This window comes from Haliaeetus albicilla, chromosome 5 (genome assembly GCF_947461875.1).
Source record: "Haliaeetus albicilla chromosome 5, bHalAlb1.1, whole genome shotgun sequence".
In the NCBI taxonomy this organism is placed as follows: domain Eukaryota; kingdom Metazoa; phylum Chordata; class Aves; order Accipitriformes; family Accipitridae; genus Haliaeetus; species Haliaeetus albicilla.
The window spans coordinates 42,184,039-42,200,687 of NC_091487.1; positions in this window are offsets into that span (position 1 = coordinate 42,184,039).

Consider the following 16,649-nt stretch of genomic DNA (forward strand, 5'->3'; position numbering starts at 1 on the left):
CAAGCGGGAGCTGGGGGAAGCGAGGGCGCGGGGAGAGCCGCTCTGCCGTGCCCGCCGCCCCTCAGGGCCCTCGGTTGTGTCCCCGTCCCTGGAGAGCGTTTGCTGTGGCTGGGGGTGCCGCCCAGGCCGGTCTGCCCCACACACACCCGGGCCAGCCGTTTCTGGCTTGGCACCACAGCCTGCCTGTGCTGACAGGAGCCCTCAGGGAAGTGACAGGGCAGGGAGCTGTGGGGCTCCCGGGTGGGAGAGGGGACTGAGGGTGTCAGACTGCGCTCGCGTGCTGTGGGATAGCCGGGTTGGCCTTGGCGCGCAGCACTGCTGTGACACCCACGGGGTCTCTGGGCCTTCTTGAGGGCAGCGGTGCTGAGGGTGCCTCCGGACAGACATGGGTCCTGCATTTCGCTGTGGAGGTGAAAAAGTTGTTGACTGACAGACTTAACGCAGGGTAGCCTGACTTGGATGATACACGTCTACTAGCACTGTACATCTGGTGTTTGGATCCTTTACTGGGGCTACGGTGGTCACAGAGCTAGCTGGTACAGAGGCTGCTGGCAAAGCCAAACCCAAAGCAGCTGAGCTGGACGTTACTGGATGACTCCGTGGCCCCACAATGGCATGGTGGGACTCCAATGCATAGGTTCCCACCTATGATGACGTCCTGGAGCTCCTTCTCCCCTCCACTCTCCAAAGTTTTTGCTAGGAGTCTGGCAGCCCACTGTCACAGCAAGATGCAGGGATGGAGCCCAGGGAGTCTGAAATTTGGACGTCTGTGTGCTGGCTTATGGCAGGTGAGAGCCTAGAAGCAAACATATACCAAGCCAGCAAGAAGGTTTTGCCCTGGAACTGCCCAATAGCTGTTCCCCACGGAAGAGTTCAGAAGCCACTATGCCAATTCCTGTGCTTCTCAAATGGGGACAGACAGCTGCCCTACCATGACATGTCAGGTACTAACCACATCAGAGGAGTTCAGAGAGACTGTACATGGCCACGCTGGCCTAACATACATGTCCACACCAAAGCCCTAAAGGGGAGAAAGAAAACCAGCATTTCTTAGGATGGAAAATTGCTGCTAGCAACCCCTTCCTTAACATGCTCTGCCATTTACTGCAATCTATCCTCTGTCCTTGGAGCATCTTTCTGGCTCCCTATTTCCTGTCATGGGTGCCCTCCCCCCTTTCCCAACTTTGGTGACTGTCCCATCTTCAGTGACTAATTCAAACCCAGAGTATTCATAGCAATTGGATGTGATTATTCAAAAAATACAGTCCGTGAAAATTTGCTGAAGTTCAGGCATAGATTTACCATGACAGACGATCCACATGGGCTATGGTCTTCCCCTTAATGATGCCCATTGTGGCCAGCACACTGCCACCGTCGCAGCTTGTGACTATATGAACCTGCACCACCTGAATTTCAGGAAAAGGTTGTTTGTATTCAAAGTGGGATTCTGAGCAGGCACAAGGGTTTGCAGGACTAGGATCTTAATGCTTGACTGGTCAGAAACCTGCATGTATTGATGAAAACACCCAGAGGCATAACACAGGACATCTTTCTAATCTAATCTCTATCAGCTCCAGTCACGTCATAGTAACCTGCAGGAAGTGAATTTAAAATGTCAGTTTCTAACCTTTGTTAGGCTTTAGTTTTGATACACAGGTGCCATAGAAAAATCCACGTTTGTTGCTATATCAAAAAGTCACAAGGTTCCAGGAACCGGGGCTTTCTGGAAGACACCAGATTTGGTGAGATTTACAATAAAATTGCAAGAGTTGGTAATGTTGCAATTATTTTTAAAATAATAGGAATATAAGTATAGAATCATAGAATCATTTAGTATCTTAGCTTTCAGCCCCAGACACGGCCTGTAACCCAAGAGGTGGCACATAAGAAACGGATTATTCTAGAAAATGTGAATGTTGTCCATTCCTACCAACCCTATTGTCCTATTGCTGAATAACAGTGCCCTGTTGCTAAGGATAAGGAGAAATTCATGAAGGAAACCAGAGCTGCTACTGCAAAAATAAAATCCCTCTTCTATGAAGATTTACACATGTGCTTAGTTTTATCCAGACTATCAATTCTAGTGTGTGGAATTACTCACACTGGACGTGGAGTTAAAAACGTGCACCAGCCTGTACAGGACTGGGACCTGGCACTGCACGGGTGTGGGGTGGGGAATAGTTGATAGTTCTTAAATTTCTGCTGTTCAACAGTAAAACATCGGAGTCATCACATTTGGGAGAAACATGCATACATTTGAGAAAGAACTGAGGGATGTCTTTGAAAACAAGGGACAGCTGAGATGTTTGCTTGGGAGACGCTGTTTAAATGCAACTAGCATTGTTCCTCTTTTGTTGAAAGCTGAGCACAGCATAATGTGATTTGTGATTACAATTCTTTGTGTCTGTGAAGCGACTGAAGAGACAGGCTAACTCTGAAACATCAGTGGACTTCTAAATTCAGTGAAAAGGAACCGGGACAGGGAATGGATGTTTCTGATTTTCTGACTAAAGCATACTACCTTTCTAGTTATTTTTTAAGCAGGATAAAATGTTACAGTTTCTTAAGTTCATCCTAAAGAGAAGGATCTTGCCAGTGATTTTTAAAGAAACTTTTTCTGTAGTTTTATTAATACAAACACTTGCTCTTTTTTTCTTTGATCCTATTAATACAGAAGGAAAACAAGCAGGAATCACCAGCTTCCTCTAGGTATTGCAGTACAAGTCTTACCACACACCTGTTTCATCATTAGAAGGGCCCGATTTTCCAATTGTAATATCAGACTTTGAAAAGTTAGTGCAAAACCCTTGCACTGACTCTACAACTACTAGAGCTTTAGCTTGGGTGAAACTGGAGTAGATGATGCTAACCTGCATGGCTTCTGTTCTCCCAGTCCTATCCTCCAATAAATACCAAATAACTTGAAATTAAGAGAAATAACCTTCTACTTTTCATCCAGTGGCATGTCTAGAAGCAATTGGTAAGCCTGCTGCTCCATGACATACTTCCTGATGTTGGTCTTGCTCATGGTGTCAAAAATAAGCTCTCCCACGGCAGCAGTCAAGCTGGTAATCTGCTGGCCAGTCATTTGCTGCTTCTTCTGTCGAAGCTTGTTAAAGGTAACACGTGCATGTGTGGCTTGTGATGGTGTGTGTGCTTCTCGCTGTGCTCACCCACCCCACCGATTACTGCTGTTCTTTTGTTGTGCCACTATTGTCTTCTTACTACTGCTCACCTTTTTGTAGATGGCCTTTACTTCAGAACAAGGCTTGTCTTTTGCAATATGTTCCTGTAGGGCCCACCTCCACAGCACAGCACCTTCACTGAGATCAGTTAATGATAACCAAAGGCAACAGGGCTCAGCTTCACTTTAAAGGTCGTGAGTTCTTCCTTGCCAGAAAGGACAACATACCATGAATAAATTATATCATTTTATTTTGGCATTTGGTCTTGAATGATGTGTTCTTAAAGTAGTCTTCTGAGGGATGCCATAAATAATGGGAGAGAACAGATGCTTCAATAAACTAAATGCTGTATTTTTAAGCATGAGGTAATGAAGTATCTGAAAATGTTTTTTCTCTGTTGCAGAAATCCTCTGTGCTTTTCTAAGAAATAGCATCATGCAAATAATCCTGTAATCCTCCTGCAGGGCTGCAAGCAAAAGGAACATTTTAGAAGTGATTTTAAACAAAATTATTTTCCTAGTCAAAAATAACATGATAAAAAAGAGCACGTAAAAGACGACACAAAGCAACAGAGCAAAAGTGCTACATGAGCCCTCTCAGTGTGATATTAAAACCTTTCCTTGAACTTGTTCTCCTTACACACAAAGGTCTTCTCACCACCTGCGGCCAGGCAGGGAGCATGACGCGACTCTCCAGCCAGCCGTGCTGACATGAGGAGGGGCAGCCGTGGTCCCATCACCGGATCGGCTGAGCGCTGCCCAAGCGCTGGGTTGAGGGGGGCAGCGAGGTGCCCCGTGCTTCTGAAAGCCCAACGTATTGATACCATGCTGCAGCCATGATCCAGGACAGTCGCTTGGTCAGCTTGTTTTTGCCATTTTTTTATTGATTTCTTAAAGAAACAGATCTGGGAAAGGATTTCATTTTTTCAGACACCGATGTGCCAGAGCTGACCTGCTCTCCTGCTACTAGAGGGAGGTCCAAACTGGAAGTTGTGGCAGCCAGCATGAGCAACTGAGGCCAGCTCAGAGACCAGGTGAGTTAGTCAGGGATCAGCGTCACACTCATGCAGATTCATTCCAGACAGCTTAGAGCATGGGCTGAACTTGCTCATGCATATCTGCAAAAATAGTGAGGACAGACATTTTGCTCCACACCCTCATTGCCACTTTCCTGAGCAATGAAGAGCAGAGAACACATTTTTCCCACAAACTTTGAAACCCTGTGGAAGAAGAACATTCAGTCTTCTGTAAGAGTTGTCTACCCTTCTACCTCCAAAGGACCATGGCGCTGCTTTCCAGTTAGGCTAACGGCTATCATTTTAGCCTCACAGGATGTTGATTCAGCAGGGTCATAATGCCTTTTTTCCACCTGTTGACTTGTTAGAACAGTGAACAGCAGGTACTCAGACAGGGAGAGAGGGTGGAGAAGGAAAGACAAACAACTTTGCTCTAGTCCAGAATGAAAATAACTATATGAGAAACTAGACAGGTAGAGGGCAAGAGAAGAAAAGCAGCTACCATGCAGTATATAGAGGGCATTTTATATTTAATTTTTCTCCAACTATGAAAATGACTGCAAGCTTAATAATAATTTCATTATTAACCTCTCAATTAGTTATGAGTTTGCCCTGGCAAAATGCACCAAGGATTCTTCACAGGACACACAAAGGTCTCCACAGCTCAATGGACAGCATGTCAGGTGATGAAGCCTAACCAGAGTTAGTTGGTTTTGTTGACTTGTTTTCCCCCAGTGAGCTTTGTCCCTTCATCTCTCTCCTTTGTTGCCACAGCTACAAGGGAAAAGCAGACAGAGTTTCTGGAAATTGTTTCCAACCGTAGCCTGGGTCTTTTTATCAGGCTCCTGGTACCTGACTTGAAAGTTTAGATTCCAGCCAGCAGTTACACAGGATCTTTTCTTCATATGTTCCCATGAAAAAGTCATGTAGACATCTATGGTTCATAAAGCATCCAGGGAGAACATGCTTGTATCACAGATCCCAGCTGAGCTTTAAAAAAGGAAAAATATACATGCATGAATGCTGTTCAGCTGGCTACCAGGAAATTTTGCTGATAAAGAGAAACTATGGGCAGTACAAACAAAATGTGTAGTATAGAAAGCCCAACTAAAGATAGGAAGATTGTGCTTAGAAAAGGCTTGTATCTACCAAGGATGGATAATTTCTGTAATAAGACAAAAGGTGCACAGGCAAAAGGTACTTGGAAATCCCAAGCACAGCTACACTTTTTTTTTTTCTGAATTAGAAGAATGTGCCCTAAACTGAAGGAAAAAATTACAAATTCATTTAAATTTTGGCTCTGCTAGTATAACAGGTGAACTAGTCCACTTGTGTCTCTCTCCTGTATTTCAAGGGATCAACAAAATCCATGCCCTCATGTAAAACTATTTTTAACGTAATTAGCAAAGTATGCACATGTGTCCGTTCAGCTGTCAAACCACGGCCGTGTTCTGACTCACCTGGTGCCTGAGGCATGTGCGCATCCGGTGTGCAGCAAGGTATGCTTCCAAGCTTGCTGTGAGGTGGCAGATGTGATTGATAAAAAACAATCTGGGCCAGCTGATTTAAGCCTGTAGGAATGGCTTCCCACGGGCAGCACGTGCTGTGAACGGTCCTCACGAGAGCCTGGTCAGTGCTTGGATGCCGTGGGGACAGACAAGCCTACCTGGGTACTGCAGGGGCCGGCAGCAGCCCCAGCCCCTGATGCCACAGCCACAGCTACTTCTGTTCCAGCTTCTCAGCTGGTACACGTGAACAGTTATCCCCACTAGCTGTGGCCTGGCCCACACATACGTGCGTTAGCCAGCTTGTGAAGGGGGGTAAATTATGTTACAACCCTATTAAATTTTTGCCAGAAGCAGGACCTGTCTGTGTTGTTCATTTTTCAGTGGCAGGGGATCAGAATACCATGCGGTAGCTGCTGAATGTAAACGTGTTGTGCTTCCTGCTGTCTACATGGAGGCTAGAAGAGAGGACATACAGCCGGTACTGAGGAAAAACTTGTCCCAGACACTATCTCGGTCCTGTGAACTCCCCACCATCACAGCTTTGGCTGGTCAGATAAACCATGACATGTTACCCAGGCTAATCCGTGGGGGTTTCTTTAAGCTTAGATCTAACTGAGTCTGGTCCGATTTACACGCAGGACCAAATGGTTTGACAGTCTCAGAAGCCCACAGTTTAACTGCAGCCTTGCATGAACTTTGTCTTTTTTTAGAGAGTAGTTAGCTGGGACCTTAGATGTAGGTAGAGACAAGAACAGGGGTGTGCAGATAGAAGAAGGCTGTCTCTCATTGACTGGCCAGGTGCCAGGGCTGGCAAGCATACAGAGATTGGATGTTGGATACAGAGGTCCCTACTTGCAAGGGGAGTCCAGAGCTGAAAACCACATGATAGGAAAGCATTTGACTGAGCTGGTACTTAAATAAGGGATGCCAAATCCTTGTTCCCTTTTGTAGGAGTTATTTGTGTTCCATTGTTCTCCTTAATTACTGCTCTCTGGAAATATGAAGCACAGTATGAACTTACCATTGAACTCAGCAAGGAATGATAAAGGTTTCCCTTAGAGCAGTCACTTTATACCTTTCCCAGTTTTGGGCCCATAAACATTTCGCAGTGAGTAGAGGTGCAGACACCTACATAATTCAGCCTGTTGGCAGTGGGTTTAGGGGGTTTGTGAAAGGTAGCTGGGAACAACTGCCTTTCACAAACATCTTAAATGTACTTGCAAGGGCTCACTGAGCGGAGGTTGAAAGCTGCTGCCTTACTGCTCTAAGATCACCCAAGGGCCCGTCTCCTGTAGAAAGGTTCAGTTGGGTTATAGGTTATGTTGGGTCAGGTTAGGTTAGAGAGAGCTCCTTATCGTTACAGGCAGAGAAAGGGATCACGAGATACGTTTTCCAGCATGCGTCTAAGCAAGTGATTGTCCTTCACTTGTCCTCCCTCTGGCAGCATAAGCCAGAGCGTACAAACTACACTGTTTTCACTCCAGGGCTGTTCTGCATGGAAAGTGGGGGGGCCTGTTACTTTCCAGGTCTGCCCTGAGGCTCGGGGAAGAGGTCTTGCAGCTTCCTGCGGGGCTAAACGTCACATGGGAGCAATGCCTTTACATCACTTGGCTGATGACTCCCTGGATGTTCTTACGTGTTTAGGCCAGCTCTGCGCAGACTGCACGGACGGCACTCCGCACGCAGGCTGGCCCTGGCCCAGGGACCTGAAAGGAGAGAAGCATGCAAACCCCTCTTGTGCTGAGCTATGCGTTCCCCACCGCCTGCTGTCTAACCTCCCCCTCCCATCCCGAGAGTATGTAGGTCACTGTTGACATTGTTTTCCTCTGAGCCCCGTCTGCTCCTGTTTTACCACTTTGTTCGCAATTAGCCTGTACTTTTGTAATTGACCTAAATAAGCCTGTTTGTTTTATTCTCCTTCATCCCATGCCTTATGTTTCCAGAGAGCAGTAATTAAGGAGAACAACGTAGCATGAACATCTTCTGCAAGCCCAAAGCAGGCAGTGCCTTGGCTGCAGTGAGTCTTGCTCTTGGTGATCCCCAGCAAGCTAACACTGTAAACCAGAACTCAGCCAGCTTTGGATTTTGCCCTGAGAAGAAGACGGCATGACAGATCTTACAGCTTGAATGTGCTCTACGGCTGTCTGGCCTCCACAGATGCCTTTTATTATTACTACTGCTAGTAAAATTAAAGAACTACAGCAAAACTGTAAGCAAGCAAGCAAAAATGAAAGTCCCTCTGATGACAAGGGATGTCATTCCAAGCCATGAAATCCACCCGTTTATATCAGTTTTCACAGCTGCTCGCTATGTCTCCTGCAATCCTTAGCACATTGATGATGTTCTGAATTTCCTCTCATGCTGCGACCCTGTCGTCCCTGTTAGGGCTCAAGTATGAATGTTGGAAAATCAAATGCAATGGAGCATGCAAATTCTCTCTTTCTCTCATGTTGTTGAGCAACACTCAGCTGGCTAGGTTTCAAGCACTGCCTTTTGCCTCAGTTTCCCCATCTGTTCTCATGAAGTCCTGCCTGGAGAGCGGCATCTTGTGAATGTTCCCTTTACTTGCTCTGCTTTTTGCCTTTCACATCCTTAAAAACAAAAAGCAAACATCAAAACAAAACCTTGCAGGAGAGTTTTTTCCAAAACTTCCTGCTGTGTCCCAGACCCTCCTGCAGAGATGTTCTGCCGCTTCCCACTGGGGTGCCCACCTCTGCGTCCCCCTCCCACAGGCAGAGCTGCAGCGGGGTCCATACATCGGGTTGGTACAGAGGTCAGTACAGAGGTTCCCAGGGGTTGTTACGGAGCCTGTAGGGGAGGGCTTAGCATGTGGCATCCCAGAGCACCAAGCTCCATCCTCTCACCTCAGAGACGCTGAAACGAGGCACGGGCTGAAATGCAAACTACATGTCATACTGTTTGGAAATCAAATACCTGAAATGCTGGCACTGCATCTATTTGTGTTTTTCCAGACCCACCGCTGGTACCCTGCTCAGCCCTACCTAGAAGTACACAGTTTATGTCAGTCCCTTTGCTTGTGCTTGGTTCTCTGGAGAGACTCTGAGAGGACTTTGGTAGGTGTCTGAAGCAAAGCACAACTCTGTCCCAGAGGAGACTGGCCAGAAAGCAGAGAGTTGGCATGGAAATAGGCACAAAAAAAGCTGTGGCACTTGGCTGTGGAGCTGGGGTTTTCCAATAAGCCTAAATTTGGTACCCAATTCCAACTGCATTTCTTTGGGAAGTAGGGCAACAAATTACCATAAACCCCTTTTAAAGTCCCCGTCAGTTCGACCCCTGGCTCCTTGACACAGACTTTGAGAGCCAGGTTTCCCCCTTCCTCTGTAACATACCTTGGCTTGCATTATTCACCATGCAGAATGAAATTTGACCTTTCCACTACCCATGGCAACCATAATTCAATTAAACAGGACAAACCTTGGACAGCCCTTGCCCTCAGGACCTGGTACACTAAATACGATACAAGCAGGAGAATAGTGAAACACAAAACTCATGAAACAATCCTGTCAAAAGAGAGTTGGCAAGTGAGTGCCCTTCAGGACAAGGACACACACAAACACGCGTGCTCTCCTTTCTTTAGGCCCGTGCACTTTACACACATGACAACAAATAGGAAGGACTAGGATTAATGGCAACATTTGTGTGCTTCTAAGTCTAGCTGAAGAGCAGTCAGGTGCACATTTAACTTGTATGTATGTTGCTAATGTATGTATGTACTTGCTAATGTGCAAATACTGTTCTGAATAGGGATGCTTTCCCAAAGCAGTGCCAATGTGGGCAGAAAACAAATGTCGAATACAAGAAAACACAGCGAACTAGTCATCTGGCAAGATGACTGACCGAAAGAGAGGGAAATATAAAAGTATAGCCAGATCTTAAGTTCATGGGAGAAACTCTTCAGATATCATGGCGACGAGCATGGCATCAAAAACCTCAGCAGGTAAGAGAATGCAAGATAGTGGTGTGGCCTGTGCTAGTATGTTCATGAGCAATAAAGCGAGGTATAACAACCCTGCAGACAGAGAAAGAAGTCAAAGTGGAAGGAAAATTCCTCTTCTTAATAGACTCAAGGTGGTGAAAAAGAGAGAGCACAGTGTATAAAATGTCAAAGACACAGCAAACCCAAAATATTATTCCCAAAACTACTGGAATTAGGAATGTGAGAAAGCTGGTAGCAACAGCCTAGAAATGTTGCCCAGGAAGGTGATGCCTTCTTCATCCTTTGAGGTTTTTAAGTCCTGACTGGAGAAAGCCCTGAGCAACCCGGTTTGATCTCATGGCTGACCCTGCCCTGAGCAGGAGGCTGGACTACAGATCTCCAGAGGTCCCTTTGCACCTGAATTTTCCTATGATCCTACAGGTGCCTACGATTTGGCATACAGATAAGGCAACTACTGATATTGCCATGACAACAAACTGGGTTTATGCTGCTGTTGCAGCTTCATGCAAGAGAAGAGTGCACGCTTCCTTGAGAGAAACGTTTACAAAAAAACGGTGAGATTTATAGCACTAGACTCCTTCGAGCTTTGCTTTCAATCTGGTGAAAGAATTAATAGGTTATCAGCTTGTTACACAGTTCATTTCTGCTTCTGTTTCAGGTTTTGGTTTTTTTTAAGAAAGAGAAGAGAAAATTACATGCAATCTTGCAAAAAGAAGATAATTACATCCTCCCCCTTGGGGAGACAACCAAAATGGCTTCAGCTAATACTCCCAGTGCAGGGGGGAAGGCAGCCAGTCAGCAGCCCGGGCCGGCTGCATGTGGCTCATCACAGCCAACCCAGCGCTATAAAACATATTCCTTCAACATTCGCCCTGTCGGCCTCCTAAGTAAAAACACATGAAGCAAAATGCTGCCAACGCTTTGCTCAAATACTGCAAATGAAATCACAACTGCGGTAATTGGGAGTTGAAAACAGGCAAGTTCTAGGCAGCAGCGATGTCATCCACCCGGCGAGCAGCACCGGGGAGCCCGCCGCCCGCAGGGGTTCGGGACTCGCAGGAGGAGCCCGGCGCTGCACGGACCTGCTCCGAAGAGCCCGCGGGCTCCCGAGTCGGCAGGCAGAGGACGGGGACACACGAGCCTGCCGCCACAGCCTCTGCCCCGGCAGATGCCCATTGGGGAGCTTGGAGACACAAAGGCATTTGGGCCCGAGCACGATGCAGCTGCAGCGACGGCTCTCCGTCCGGCCACGGCGAAAGTTCTGCTGTCTGCCCTGCCCGCCTCGCACCCGGGTGCCAGCTGCGCATGGAGCGGCTCTGGAGGCGGAGGAGCACTTGGTTTCCCGCACGATTTCCACTTGGGTTGCCTGCCTCCCAGCCAGAGCCAAGGAACCAGCCCCCTGGGACCCACCTTCAGCCAGGAATAACTTCTGACTTGAGGCAATTTTAGTAGGTCACCAAAGCCACTGGGTTTTCCCTTTGGCAGTTGTGCCTCTCTTCCTCACCCTATGAAAAATCAAGTTTTCTTTCAAACATGAATGTGCCCCTTGTAAGCTGATCTGCAATATAATTATTTTCTCCCTTGCTCAGCAAAGTTTATGAAACTGGACATTTTCCCCGTCAAAGCCAGACAATGAGGCCTTGTCTACACTGGAGCACGGTAGTAAACAATTCCCACTGTGGCTGCCATCAGTTCAGCTCGCCTGGTGGGAGCCATTTATTAAAATTTCTTCCTGGAGACTAAGCCTCACAGTTCAAGTTGATTGCCCCGTATGTCAGAGCTACAAAACAGTTGCGGGGTGAGATTCTGCAGGAAGACTTTTGTCTTTTTTTTGCCATGGACATTCAGAAGGTGCGGAAGCGAATTTAGAGCTTTGCAAAGCCATCAGGAGCTGAAAGTCTGCTTGAGCTGTTTTTTAAAACCAAAGAGTCATTGTAATCTAGAAGTGAGAGCACTGGTTGAGGAGCAGGAGTTAATCATTACTGTTGCAAAAGATTTGCAGGCACCTCCTTCTTCTGTCATGCTTTTGCAGCCAGTCACCTTAACGCAAGTTATGACACGATCACGTCAGATCTACATCGTTAAAAAAAAATAATCAAGATAACCAGAGCAGGAAAATCCTATCTGCTGTGTTACCCATCTTGTACGTAGAAACATTTGCGTATGTTTGAACTTTGCTGAAGCTTAGCCCCTCCAAATTTCTCCAGCCCCATAACTTGTCCCAGGCCCTCGGAGAGGGGCTAGTGGCCGTCAGCAGGCCCCACCGCCGCCTCCAAAATGCTGCAAACCCAGCGAAGCCCGGCCAAGCTGGCAGCTGCCCCTCACCCTGCGCCTGGGGGGCACGTTCTGGGCAGGAGGGACCTTGTCCGCGCCCTGCTGCCTTTACAAGGCTGAGCACACAAAAACGTGGCTCCAGCCAGGTCCCAAAGGGACGCTAATGGTTTATCGAATCACATTTTTCTCCAGCTGCGGAATGTTGTTTTATAGCAAAGTCCAGGTCCAGCACGTCTCAGGAATAAGGCATAACGTTAACGAACACGTTTTCAAAGCTCAGTGCTGCCAGTGCCTCAGGCTTAGACAGGGACGGACAGAGCTGTCCGAGAGCTGTGCCCCCCACGCGGAAAGGGCCAAGGGCTCGTGGCTGAGGACAGCGCAGCTTCATCCATGACAAGCAACAAGCGGCTCCTGCAGTGAGAGGCATCTTTAGCTGCTTTTAACAGCTCTGAGCTTCATCTGATACCGAAGGAAACCAGACACCTGGTCACCGTTGCATTTTTTTTTTCCTTCAGGAGAAAAGCTACTCAGCAAGGAATTCCAGGATCCCTTAAAAGATTTTATCGTCATTTTAGGACACCTCAGGGTGGAAGATGTTGTGTGAATAAAAGAGCACAACTGGCAGACCCTCAGTCATGCAGAGGGTAGGGCGAGCTGGAGGGAAGCAGAAGGGAGCAGAGGGCTCGCTGCGACGCTGCTGCTGAGCTGAGCTCTGACTGCGCAGACACGACCAGAGGGGTGTCAGATGTGCATTTGCTGGTTGCAGGATAAGGCACGATAAGCGGCACCTGAAGGAAGCCAGGATAAAGCTGGATAGATACAGAATACGTAGGAGGGTGGTGCTGTGGATCTGCCGTTTCCAACTTAGTGGATAACTGGAGCTCCGCTCACTGAGATCAGCAGGGCTCTGCTGTAGCACTTTCACGCTGGAAGGCTGCCTCAGCCTTGCTCTCAGAAGAAGAAAAAACCCAGAATTTGCTTAGTGGTTGACTTTGAGCCAGAAGGCGAGCGTAGCCACAGGCCTGGGCTTTGAGGCTCTGGAGTGTGTGTATCATGGCAGGCCGGGGTAGAGTGTGGGAAGCAGCAGGGTCTGAGCACCTTTTCCTTACGCAGAGGACGGGGACTCAGAGGTCCAGGCCCAAGGAGGCAGAAGGACGGGTGGAAGAAGGGGAGAAAGAGGAGCAACTGCCCCCCAGGCCAAGAGCAGCTTGTGCAGCTCCATCAAGGGGGTCTGGCGCACAGGGCACCGCGGACGCAGCGAGGGACAGGTGGTGCAAGAGCTAGCAGCAACTTCCCCAGTTGCTTCTGCCAAACTACTCCGTCACCTCCATCACAGACCCACCCTTCTCCTCTTACTGCTGCAGGAAATCCTGGCCAAGCGTTAAACTGGAGGCTACAGCGGCACGTGCTGCTTCAACAGCCGTTCTCAGTCCTTCGGAGGAACAACGGTGTGCTGTCCTAAAAACACCTGTAAAGCTGTTACTGTCCTGCTACTGGACTTCTTGTGTAATCAGAACAAGCAAGTAGCTACAAATCAAACAAGTCTCGATCATGTTTTCACGCTGCAGAAGGTCCAGGGGAAGGGTGGGGGTCATCAGTCGCCCAGTCCCCATGGGCTGAAAACACATTGTGCTAGTCCTGAAAGCAGCGATCTTTTGTGATGCATTCATCCTCCCATTTAGTTTTTTTATGTAGATTGGATCCAGCGCAGTTTAAAAACTCTGGCCCCTTTTTTTATACTGATTGGTGATAACACTGGGGTTATTTTACATTTTTTTCTAATAACAATCACAGATGACTGGATCCTAAAGCCCAGGGATCCAAAGTCCGTTTTCCAGGTCCTTTGGCACCTCAGCGGCGTGAAGTATTTTATATCCCTGCAAGGCTCAGGAGCCTCGGCTGCAATCGGAGCCCGTTGCTAACGTAAGCTGTGCAGACCCACGCCAGCCTGCAGACCTTGCCCAAAAAGCTTTGTGCCCGTACCCCCCTGTGAGCTGGAGAAACAGGGGCCGAGCCGCACACCTCGTGGTTTTCGCCGCATGGCCGCAGCCCTGCCGCAACAGGCCCCGCGTTTGGCCAGAGAGGAACAGCTCAGGAGGAGCCCAGGAGCCAGGCAAGTTGCTTCATACAGCTGTTTTCCAAGGAGTTAAATCACAACTGAAAGCCACTAAAAATGGCATACGGCTTATGTTTGTGGATCTTTTTTTAGCTGCTATCTAATTGCCTGGTTTTAGCCCGCAAGGCACAGCACACTGCGGCGCAGCGAGGGGCACCCCTTCGTGTTGGACGGGGGAACTACAGGGGCCCCGAGGCCAGCGGGGAGGCTGGAGCCCTGCCACCCACCAGAGAGATGAAAGGAAGTCAAAAACCACGCAGAAAAGCCGAAAAGCCCGTCTGCTCCTCTTCGGAGCTGGTCCCAGAGGGCTGGCGCAGGAGAGAGCGAACCCTGCTCTTGCAGCACCGCAGCCCTCCCGCTTACACCCACGTACCCTCTGACTGCGGCCAGACAGGCACGGCTGCCCTTACTGACCCCCACTTCGCCAGGGCGGTGTCGATACACCCCCCCTTCACGTCCACATCTCACACAGGCAGGGATCCTGGTCCGGCTGGCTGCCATCCTCATGGCGAGAGCGAGAGCGGAGGAAGGCAGGCTGCAAAGACAGCTTGTTAGAAAGTCGCCTCCGGGTTCGAGTCGCTCAGCTTTGATTTCCAGCATCTGCTTTTCGCCGGAGGAGAGCCAGGGCCAGCAGCTGTAACCTCGAGGAACTGGTCCTGTACGCAGACAGTTCTACAAAAAACAGGGAAACAGTCCTACAAAAAACAGGGAACCTTCAGGAGAGCAAGCTGAACCTGGTATGTGAACACCGTTAAAGCAAGGCGAGGTCTTAGCTTGTGCTTTGTATCCCAGGAATCCTGCTGCCAGCAAGGGGCTGTTAGAGCTGAAACGGGGCCAGGTAGGGGCGTTCACATACGCACTAATGCGGGTCAGACGCTCCGGGCAGGTGGGGTGGACGCGTAAGTGGATTACTGACGGACATAACCACAGGTCCCAGAGGCCTCGCTGGCCCAGGGACACGCTCGTGCTGACGAGCATGCTGGAGGTTGCGCGGCTGCAAACCTGGGGCAAAGGGCTTTCCAGTTGCTTGAAATGCTGCACAGGCTGCAAGGCCCAGGTGGCTGGTGAGAAGGATGGGATGCTGCTTTCTGCTTTGTCAGAAAAGACTACTAGACAAGTGGAGACTCCAAGTCTTTCTAGGGGTAGAATTCTGTTTCAAAATGAAGAGGGGGGACCTCCAAAAGAGCCGTCACCTGTCATGGGCCTCCAACTCCCAAGAGTCCCAAGACAGACAAACAACGGTGCCAGCTGAGGCAACACAAGATTCAAACGCACAGGAATAACCGAGTACAGTGGTGTAACGACACCTTCTTGAGCTGTAGCAGCAGTTAAAAGGACAAATAAATGATGCACAGAGCTTAAGCGATCACAAATAGTGCCATAATTCCTCCACTACCATGATCCCTGTGGTGGGTTGACCCTGGCTGGACACCAGATGCCCACCAAAGCTGCTCAATCACTCCCCCTCCTCAGCTGGACAGAGGAGAGTAAATATAATGAAAGGCTTGTGGGTCACGGTAAGGACAGGGAGAGATAACTCACCAGTTACCATCGCAGGCAAAACAGACTTGACTTCGGGAAAATTAACTTATTACCAATTGACCAGAGTAGGGTAATGAGAAACAAAACCAAATCTTAAAACACTTTCCCCCCACCCCTCCCTTCTTCCTATGCACAGCTTCACTCCCGATTTTCTCTCCCTCCTCCCACCCCAGCAGCGCAGGGGGACGGGGAATGGGGGTTGGGGTCAGTTCATCACACCTTGTCTCTACTGCTCCTTCCTCCTCAGGGGCAGGACTCCTCACCATTCCCTTGCTCCAGTGTGGGGTCCCTCCCATGGGAGACAGTCCTCCATGAACTGCTCCAGCGTGGGTCCCCCACGGGGTCACAAGTCCTGCCAGAAAACCTGCTCCGTGGGCTCCTCTCTCCACAGATCCTGCCAGGAGCCTGCTCCAGCGTGGGGTTCCCACAGGGTCACAGCCTCCTTCGGGCACCCACCTGCTCCAGCGTGGGGTCCTCCCCGGGCTGCAGGTGGAGATCTGCTCCCCCGTGGACCTCCTTGGACTGCAGGGGGACAGCCTGCCTCACCATGGTCTTCACCACAGGCTGCAGGGGAATCTTCGCTCCGGCGCCTGGAGCACCTCCTCCCCCTCGTCCTTCACTGACCTGGGGGTCTGCAGGGTTGTTTCTCTCACGTCTTCTCACTCCTCTCTCTGGCTGAATTTTCTGTGCTGCAGCATCTTTTTCCCTCTCTTAAATCTGTTCTCCCAGAGGCGCTACCACCATCGCTGATGGGCTCAGCCTGGGCCAGAGGCGGATCCATCTTGGAGCCGGCTGGCATTGGCTCTGTCAGACATAGAGGAAGCTTCCAGCAGCTTCTCACAGAAGCCACCCCTGTAGCCTCCCCCACTACCAAAACCTTGCTACACAAACCCAATACAATCCCAAATGTCAGTAATTAATTTAGATTCCGTTTGTTGCCATTTATGGACAAACTGGTCCTCTGCACATTTTTGGGCTGCATTCATGGACTTAAATCAGTTATTGCAAAGGCTCCCTGCAACGTTTCACAGTCCACTAGTCAACTGAGCTT